Source organism: Alexandromys fortis, unplaced genomic scaffold (genome assembly GCF_014885135.2).
Source record: "Alexandromys fortis isolate MF-2015 unplaced genomic scaffold, M_Fortis_MF-2015_v1.1 scaffold_152, whole genome shotgun sequence".
Lineage (NCBI taxonomy): Eukaryota > Metazoa > Chordata > Mammalia > Rodentia > Cricetidae > Alexandromys > Alexandromys fortis.
In genome coordinates, this window is record NW_026068045.1 from 4,086,790 (window position 1) to 4,097,197 (window position 10,408).

Consider the following 10,408-nt stretch of genomic DNA (forward strand, 5'->3'; position numbering starts at 1 on the left):
TTTAAGTGTTTCGTGGCAGGACCTCTTAATGAGCTGCAGGGTTTTTCAGCTAAAGCTGAGTCAGGAAGCCTCTCTTAGATGAGAGCACTTGCTTGCCTCTAGCAAGCAGAGTAGACCCAAGAAATTTCTGCTACCAAGAAAACATGCTTCACTCCATTCTTTCCCAAGCTTTCTCAGACTTTTTGTGGATTCAGTTAGCCCCACGTTGGGCGCCATTTGTTGAAATAGGAGCGGTGGCGGCGGGGCTGTGTCCCCAGCACCCCAGCCGCCTGCTAGCTTATGCCTGAAATAATAACACACAAACTGTATTCATTTAAAGACTGCTTGGCCCATTTCTATCTATCCTCTTCTAGGCTAATTCTCACACCTGGACTAGCCCATTTCTAATAATGTGTGTAAGCACCCCAAGGTGCGCTTACCGGGAAGATTCTAGCCTACATCCATCCTGGGTCTGAGCTGCCTGGGAGAGCTGAGCCTGTCGAGTCTGTCTGAGGAGTCTTACCTCACTTCCTCTTCCTCCTGTTTACTCCTCCCACCTATGTTTTAACCTATCATGGCAAGTAGTTTCTTTATTGCTTAACCAATGAAATCAACAAATTGATATATGACACTCCCACATCAGGTGAAGGACGGAGCAGAGGCTTTAAGATCATTGTGTTTTCCTCACGTGCGCTTGGCTCACTAGGTGGGTTTTGTGGCTGTGAAGAGATAAGAAGGAGGGAGTTTCTGGGCAGGACTTGTGGAATTGCAGCTTTCCCTTGGACTTATAAGGCTTCTCTGAGCAGGCATCTACCCCATAGCACTTTATACAAAGTAAGCGTCGCATACCACTTCCTTAGCACTGATGTATGCGAGGGGAAGTAGGATTGTTTGTCGAGAGAGCTCTGAGAACTCCTACTAAGAGCTCAAATCCCAAGAGTGGAAACAGGTAGTGACGGCAGAGACCCTACCCAGGCTCAAGGAAAGCTCAAGATTTAAAAAGAGGCAGGTGTGACCCGCAGAGTAGAGGGATCACACAGCAGGCGCTGTTAGCATACTACATGCTAGGCAGCTTACAGGGTGAGTGAAAGGAGGTTCCCTTCAGGGATACAGTGTGCAGATACTCCAGGAGCCAGCCGGATCTCCAGACCCACCTTGAGCCCCTCCACCGGCTCACAAGACTGTGCTCTAACTACAGTCCACGAGCTTACACTATAACCACCCCCTATGTTCTTTAGGACTGTTGACATAAAAGACCTCAGGTCATATCCTGGGCATCCAAAAAGGATGAGGAGAACCTTCTTGCCTTCTCTTTGGTCACTGATTTTCTTGGTCCATCAAGTCTTTTTCATCTTTGGGGTTCATTCCCTCATGCAGCCCTAGGCTTGTGGATCCTGGATGTCACCTACTGCTACCTGGTAGAATATTCTGGGGAAGTCTGTAGCAAACAGGATAAGGAGCAGATCATATAGACTCTAAGTCCTCAGGAATCTAACCTCAAATTTTAACAAAGACCAATTTTCTAATAAAAAATTCAATAGGTTTATTATATTAAAAACAAGAAAATTTGAGATAGACTTAGGGTTAAAAAAAAGTGAGAAAGTCAAAACATCAGAGAAAGAAAGGGAGGTTCTGCCTGCTGCCCTGGTGTCCTGACACACCTGGAATTCCCAGAGAAATGACTCCAGGCAGTCCCAGTCACTGGTGCGTCCAGCAAACTCAAACTGCTGATCCAAGGGGCTGGGGGATGGTGTGAGCTACGGAAGACCCGGACATAACCCAGTATCACTAAAGGAAGAACTGTGGAAATGTATTCTTTTATTGCTGTCACTGAACCCTGATTGCTCTTTGGGCTGACGAGGGAGGGGGACCTGACTGGGGGAGGGGGAGGGAAAGGGGAGGCAGCGGTGGGGAAGAGGCAGAAATCTTTAATAAATAAATAAATATTTTTTTTGTTATTCTCTAAAATGGCCTCTTTAGGTGACTCTGACTGGTTTTTCCTGGGCCAGGGGCATGGGCAAGATGAAGTGGAAAAAGGAATTAAGAGTCCAGGAAATATAATTGCCTTCAACGGCCTACACCCAGCATCCAGCCCTGCCTCGGTGTCAGGGACACACAAGCATTTACTGCTTTCTCTATGCCTGGTGGCAACTGGTGGTTTGAGGGCCACAGCAGCCCCCTTCGGAGTCACGGGCTGTGTTTCCTCATCCTGTGTTCTTTTACTAAAAAGCCTAAGAAATGCTAGTCCTTCATCAGTGACCAAACTAGAAATTTCCATGCAAAGAGCAAGCATGATACCTGTGCTCAGAAGCATCGTGCTGCCCAAAGCTCAGGAAATGGCCAGTGCTCCCCAGAGCAAAGGGGCTCAGGTGAAAACTTACAGTTATCCGATGAGCTGTTTTCTGGTTGAGGAGGTCCCTCCTGTTGGCTTCAAATCAAATCTGCATGCTACATGAATGCAGAGGGTTTGACATGATAAAGACTGATTGATGGGCAGATAGCAATGTTAAAATCTACTACGAAAAGAACATTAGACATTTAATGACAATGATTAAACATTTGTTGGGAGCCCTTGAAGTATGCATTTAAGATCTCCGCATTTTACTGTAATTAGTGTGTTTGAGATACAGTCTTTCAGATGGAACGTGTGGTCCAGAGAGGTCAGCTCAGCCCAGTGGTTTCAGATGCAGACCCCCTCCCATCATCACTTGTCCATAATCCTTGTGCCTCGTTCTCTTCTAGTTAGGCATTCTTCTGCTGCACCGAAGCCTGTGGAGTCAACAATGGAACACTCCTGTCTTTCTGTGCCCAGCGTAATGGGATTCACCTTCCTGGAGTATGTGCTCACAACGAAATGGAAGGATTTATGCTGTGCCGTGAAATTTGAGAACAAGAAAAGAGAAGGCAGAAGACTTAGAAATGTTTCTGCTAAGCACACGCACAGCTGGCCTGGGCGGCAGAAACCAGTCGGCCTCTAGAGGAGAATCATAGGGCAAACTTGCTCGCTCTGCTCGCTCTCCACCTTTCAGAGATCCTGCTGGGAGGAGAGGGAGAGCAATGCACATTGGGATAGGAGCTTGGCTTGTAGTTTCTGTTTTCATGAGCATTCTGTCCCTTTAATAACAGAGTGATTTTATCTGTGTTTTAAGTCTTCTCATTACGTATTGAGGACTGCATCTATTTTCTTTCCTCACATTATCCGTTCAGTTTCTCAAGGCTCTTCTACTTTTCCAGCTGGTTTCATGGAACAGATGCTTTTATTCTCTTACTCATCAGGGCTGTTGTCCTTCCACCCCATACCCTACCGACATTCAAACATTCACCTTTCCTACCAGGAGAGATATGGAGGTCTTATGTGTGTGGTCGACCAATCGGGCTTTTCTTAGTTTGATAAAAGATTTCCTTTAGAGGGTCACACCAATTCTAGAAGACTGTCTGTGGAAGAGAAACTCTCCAAATACGTTAGCAAAGGCCGTGTCTTTCACTCCCAAGAACTTTACCAGACACCAGTGAGGCAGGAGTTAAGGCAGCATGGTGTTGGCCAAAAGACTGGTGTTCAGGTCAGTACAACAGAGTATCGATTCTAGGGAAAGATGAACACCATTGTGTTCTTTGATTTATGACAAGGGTGATTTGATGAAGTGTTGACAGGGGGTGGATTTTGCTCAATAAATAATATTTAGATCAACTGGATGCTCACACATTTTCCATGCCCTGACAAAGGATTGTGGAGAAACAAGATAGAAATAGGGAGACAAGGGAGGCAACTTTTGTGTTTGTTTGGGTGAGTGAGAGACGGAGGCTCCCTTATCAGGATAGCACTGGAAATGGTGTGCTGAGAGGAGGTGGCGTTCTTACGATAGTTCTCAGGACTTGGGGGGAGTGTGGAGGAAAGATCAACCAAGATGAATTCAAAGACTTTAAATTATAATAATGATAACTATTATTATTTTCATTGCTTAAGAAGTTAATTTGGCAGATGAAGGCATTGTCTTCAGTGCTGCCCACACAAAGAAGTACTCTTGCTCCCTCTGAATACATTCCCTCCCATCCTTGCTTCAGTGGGCCTCACACGAAAGGAAGGTGTGAACATAGGACAGGGACTTACTAAGAAGGGTGTCAGTGGGAAATAGACAGGGTGAAAATGACTGAAATTCACTATATAAATGTGTGAAACTGTCAGGAAAAATGGGGAAAACCTCATTATTTGGCTTGCAGTCTGTGTATTTTCATACAATGGAGAAATTGTTGTACACATTAACACTGGAGATAAAATATAAATGATAGATAACGTTAGTACATGAAAGAATAATGGGCAGCTACAAGCAGCTCCACTATGATGAATCCTAACCCCTGATGAAAGCTCAAATTCCTGGAAAACACAATTAGCAAGAATGAGCACATAAGGAGATTAAACACCTAGGTAACCCTGAGATGTTTTCACTATGTCCACTGGCAATTTTCCCTCATTGTTCAAACACTAATTTGCATGTTTCTGTGAAGGCAAGTATATTAAAGTATGTAGCAAGTTGATTTGAAGTAAGGGAGAAAATCCTGGATAATGTGAGTGGGGCTACGCTGACCAGTTGACAGGCTTTGAGAGCAGAATGGAAGCTTCTCAGAGAAGAAGGTCTGTGTGTGGATGACAGCTTTGGCCACACATGTCAGCCTGCCCTCCTGCTCTGCCTTCCGGGTTTCAGACTTGCTCAGCCCACACCCAAAGTCCCTTGAAGTATGCCTTTGCAGTAAATCTCTCAATGCACATTTCCTGCTGATTTTGTTCTGCCCTTGAACCCCAACTGAGATAATTTCTACAATTAGGAGGATTTAGGTCATAGACTCAGGTTTAATTGACTTAATTGGTGAATTACATCAAACACTTAAATAATTTTAGTGTCAAATAATTTCTTCTAGAAAACAAAGGGAGTGGGAATACTAAGGGGGAAGTTGCAGGAAGAGGGAAATTTGAAGTTGCCCCCATGGGTGAAAGTCTAGGAAGGTAGAATAGCCTGCCAAGGGCCACACCGCCAACTGTGGTTCTCTGGCAGTGCCAGATCTCTTCTTCTTGACCCTGTTGTGCAAACCCATGCAGCACATTTACAGAGGAGCTCGGATGTCCCAGGAGCTGCTAGATCGTGAGCATATCCAGGGTTGAGTTTATGTGAGAATAGCAAACACCAGCATCATTTCTCCAAGCATAGCAGGAAGCTTTCTTTAAAAAACATTCATTTATAAATTTGGACAGAATAGTACAGGCTGACCTTAAAATTTCAGTTCTTATGCCTCAGTTCTAGAAAGGCAGAATTAGAAGTATAGGCCACCATGTTTGCTAATGAGAGAGCCACTCAGTAAGGAAATCAGGTAGGATAGTCCCTCACATCCCTGAAAGATCATTCCAGCTGCTGTGAGAAGCAGTCTTCTACAGGAACAAGTCCCCAGATAGGTTATCAGATCCCAGTAGTCAGCCCAAAAGGCATATACCCATGAAGAACACTAAATGGACTCAGCACCTGCACACACAAGTATACACATACATGCACACACTTAAATAAAAGAAGAAGAGGTTATGAATTTGAATAGGAGTGGGGGGCATGGGAAGGGTGGTCAGGTAGAGGGAGAGTGGAAATGATGTGAAGATAGGACTCATATGAAATTATGAAAAAAAATCAATGTAAAAAACCTAAGCTTTGATTTTTTGAGATAGGGTCTCTCACTATGTAGGCCTAGTTGGGTTGGAACTTGCTATGTAGATCAGGTTGGCCTGGAACTCATGAAGATCTCTTCACCTCTGTCTCTCAAGTGTTGAGATTAAAGGCAGCATGACACCAAACCTAGTCTCTTAGAATCAGTCCAGATAAAGGATGATGGAGCCAGAAAGAGGATAGCTGTTTCTGTGTGAAACAGAAAATGTAGTGGAAGACAAGAAGAGAAGCAAAGAGAAGGGAAGGGAAGGGAAAGGAAGGAAAGGAGGGAGGGAGGAAGGGAGAGAAAGAAATAAAAATGGAGGGAGAGAGGGTAAAAAGGAGAGAGGGAAAGAGAATTAGAATTATTTACTTCATGATATTTACTCTGAACATTCTAAGACTTCCCTGGGTCTAATACTTATAGCAACATCCCAACAGTCTAAATCATGGCACAGGTAATAAGTGTAGATAGAACTCCAGGCTCCAGAGTGCAGTCTACTGCCTGTGATGGTTATCGCTCTTCCTCTTCCTTCTCTTCCTCCTTCTAATAATCGGCTTTGCTTCAACTTGCTTGGCTTTAAAAATCAATGAAAAATTGTGCGTGTGGGAATCTAGGTATTTTTCCTTTCTTTCCAGTTTCCTTTGAACATTTTACTACACAAAGACTATCTTAGAGACTTCTGTATCTCGTAGTAGACCTAGAATGAAACTCCACAAGTAGCCACTAGAGTTAGGAAAAGCCCTTAACTCTGGTCTCTGATGTGGGAGTGTCATATATCAATCTGTTGATTTCATTGGTTAATTAAATAAAGAAACTGCTTGCCTTGATAGGTTAAAACATAGGTGGGAGGAGTAAACAGGAGGAAGATGGGAGGAGTAAACAGAATGGAATGCTGGGAGGAAGAGGAAATGAGCTCAGACCCAACAGCTCTGCTCTCTGGAGCAGAGACGCCATGCTCAGCTCTCCCGGGTAGACGCGATAGCTCTGCACTCTGAGGCAGCCGCATGAAGCTCAGACCCAGGATGGACGTAGGCTAGAATGTTGCTTACACACATTCTTAGAAATGGGCTAAATTAATATGTGAGAATTAGCCTAGAAGAGGCTAGATAGAAATAGGCCAAGCAGTCTTTAAATGAATACAGTTTGTGTGTTGTTATTTAGGGCATAAGCTAGCAGGCGGCTGGGGTGCTGGGGACGCAGCCCCACAGCTCCTTATTTCAACAGGTCTCTCTTTCAGAAAGGAGCAGTTTCCCAACTTCCTGAAGAATATGTTTTCCTGGCAGGGTGGTGGCTCTCTTTGGTCCCCGGCTATGGATGAAAAGGTGTGCCCTGGACAAAGATGCCATAGCAGCAGAGCAAGGATGCTGGTAGCAGCTTCTTTACTGGGCCAGTTCTGTGGGGCGGTCATGGACAGTGTTCCTTCTTAGCCACAAGCTTTGTTCTTCAGGCTTTCTGGAAGCTCCATAATCCCCCCAAAGGTCTTTTGTCAAGTGTATGCTTTTTTTTTGCTTTTGTTTTTAATTATCCAGAGTGAGCTTCCAAGTGATCCAGCACTTACCCTTACGGAAGAGTCTCAGACTGTGGGTCACTGTCCCTGGGGTCTTCGGCAAGTGAAGAGGATGACGAGATCTAAGGAAAGTCTTCGCTTGCTTTGTCTTTTATATAGAGTATGGGGACATCAGTCTTCATCATAGACAGAAGACATGCACAACACTTCACTCTTCTGAAGGATCTGGGTCAGTGGGGCTTCTCACGGGTTGATTTCTGAGTTCATTTGCAAAAATTTAAATGTAACAATGAAAAGGATAAGTATAATTTTGCCTGCCTCTGGCCTGCAGAGTAAGTACATCTTTCCTGAATCATTCTATCAGGATGAGGATCAAACCATCTTAAGTATCCCAAGAGATCTGTGAGTGGGAGTAGCCATTGTTGGAAGAACTACAACTAAGAAACATATGGGCACCACAAATTGGACTTGATGGTTTAAACCAAAGAGGGACACCAAGTTGGGTAGGGATCTGAGGTGAATCTGGGAGGAGTTGGGGGGAGAGAAGAGAATATGATGAAAGGAGATTGCACAAATTCTCAGTGAACTAGCTAGTTTACTAGAATAGTTAGAATGTATGTGAGTGTGTGCGTGTGTGTGTGGTGGAAGCAGGAGAGAGGGGAAATGGAGAGAGATGGACAGAGAGAAAAAGAAAGTGAGAGAGAGAATTTTTGGTAGTCCATTTTTCCTTCCATCTTGGTTGTATCATGGGTAGAACCCAGGCTCAGGTCATCAGGTTTGGTAGCAAGTGCTTTTACCCATTGAACCATCTGTCTACCCTGGGAAGGAATTCTTGATTCAATCACCTACCTTCTTCTGACTGGGTGGGAGCTAGCCTAAGAGCAAAGGAAACTCTTCCTAGCTGGCAGTGATACCACAATCATTGTCTTTCCTTCAGCTTCCTGCTTTAGAAGATTAAAGTAAAATAAGGACCTTAATCTTGTATCTCGATGATGATTCTAAGTGTAGTCAAAACTGAGCTTTCCAAAAGCCTAGGGGTTTTCCCATTTCATGTTTAGTGCCTACTCTAGATTCTGAAATGGCTTGTTCAGCTCTCCTTGTGTGGAAATCTCCAGTGTGGCAGGTACTTCAAGACTAGTAGGGTTTCTGTCATAGGAAGGTCTGCCTGGGAGAAACGGGTACAGAGTCCTTTCCTAACTCACTTCTGGGGTGGTGAGCCAAGAGTCATGATTGTGCCAGAAAGGGCAGGGACTTTGAGTGGGGAACACAAGTGAAAGATGGTAATGGTGGGTGATGTCTTGCATTCTAATCAGTAAAAGTAAAATCTTTGAGTGTAAACCAAAAGTGTGGTTCCACTGAAGACTTGGTGGACACGAATGGTCAATAGAGGAAGCCTAGTGAGGCAGCTGGGAAGTAGACCAGGGTGTCTACATGACAGCTATGAGTTCAGCACAGTTTTATTAGTCAGAGATTCTTAATTGCAGATGGAAGATAAAACCTCACAGGGCGGTGGATGTCTGTTGGTTACTTCATGTGTCATGGCCCTGTAGCCCAGGAATCCCCAAGGATTACCTGCAGTCTATCAATTTATACGTTGTCATAGCAGCCAGTGACTCTATTTTTGCATTCTGGTGTTTGTACATAGCCAGACACACCGTAGTTCAGGTAGTAGCAGGACTACCCCGAAAAGGGCCAGACAAGGATGCTGTTCACTTGCTGACACTCTGGGAAACTCATTGCCTGTGGAAATTTATGTCAGAAGATAGACAGGAGGGTGTTGAGCCCTGAAGGAGACTGGGAGTAGGTGTGCTGCTTTGTGTGAATTGCAAGTTCATGCAGCTAATGTAAAAAAAAATAGTAACTTAAGTAAAATTTCAGAAATTTAAACTTATTTTCTCCAAGGGTCTTTGGAGGAATGATTAGGGTCTCTAACAACTCAGGTTAATTAAATTCTGTTAACAAATTAAACTGAAATTAAAAGTTGATAGAGCTGTCAGGTACTTTGGCCCTCTGACCAACAAACACACTGACGCACTGAAGAAAAGCTATCCACCCTTTGATTGTCCTGTTTATAAAATACTTTAATATTGCTCAGAAGCCAAACCAAATCCCACCATACACTGCAGTTTAAAATCAGCTGTAGAGAAATCAGTCGATTGCAGTTCTAGTTTCTCTGATGAGCTAACATTCAGACTTTATATTTTAAATGGCTGACTCCTGGTTACATCCGCCATTGTACTGACACCTGAATGTGGTGTCATATTCACGAGTTATGCCCTTCTGATTTAAACTGCATTATTAACTAAGTACTGCCCATTATTAGAATCTGTGTCATCCTTACTAGGTCCTACATAGGTCCAGTCACTATTCATTTGGTTCTCATTTGGATCTTTTGGCAAGGAAAGGGATGTCTTGGTTGAGGGAGCCATTATGGCCTAGCGAGAAACATGGTGCTAGGGAAATTCCCAGGAATCCACAAGGATGACGCCAGCTAAGACCCTAAGCGATAGTGGAGAGGGTGCCTGAACTGGCCCTGCCCTGTATATTTCACTTTTTAAATAATAAAATTAGTATGCTTAGCTCATTCTTTAAACTTTTTGAACTTTAAATTTTTTTAGATGAGACACTTAAAGTAAAATCACTTATTACTATACCTAACAAGGATCAAACAATGACTAACTGGAAACTATTAGGGTACTTCTACTTTATAAAACCATGATAAGCTAAATAAGATTGTTATAAATGCTAAAAATGCCTAAAACACAGGGGCAGCCTTAGTGGGACGTGAGGGAAATGAGTTTCCATGGCTGTTGGTAAGGCTTCATTCATTGGCTTCATCTATTATCTTTCCAGCTACATTTTGAAAGCTGGGAAGGCTGGAAGAGGACGGGCAGAGACTGGATTTGGCAGGCCTAGGCAGAGGCCTGGCCGGGGGCCTGTGCTGCCAGAGGAACCGTAGCAGGCTGAACTGGAAAGACAGGCAATGCAATGTTAGGCTAGAACTCATAATTAAAATCTAATTATTTATGTGAGGAGAGCTGCGCCATGAATCATCTGGAAGGGAGGAGGAAGAATGGCAAAGGGTGAGGTATGTACAGTCACCATTCTACACAGCATAGACCCAAACAGCGACAGAATAAAACAACCAAGACTCAGCATCCCAAGAAAGATGAAAACAAATATTCCAGAAGCAAGTGTTTGGTCTCTTGACAGGTGGAACTGACTCTCACCACACTT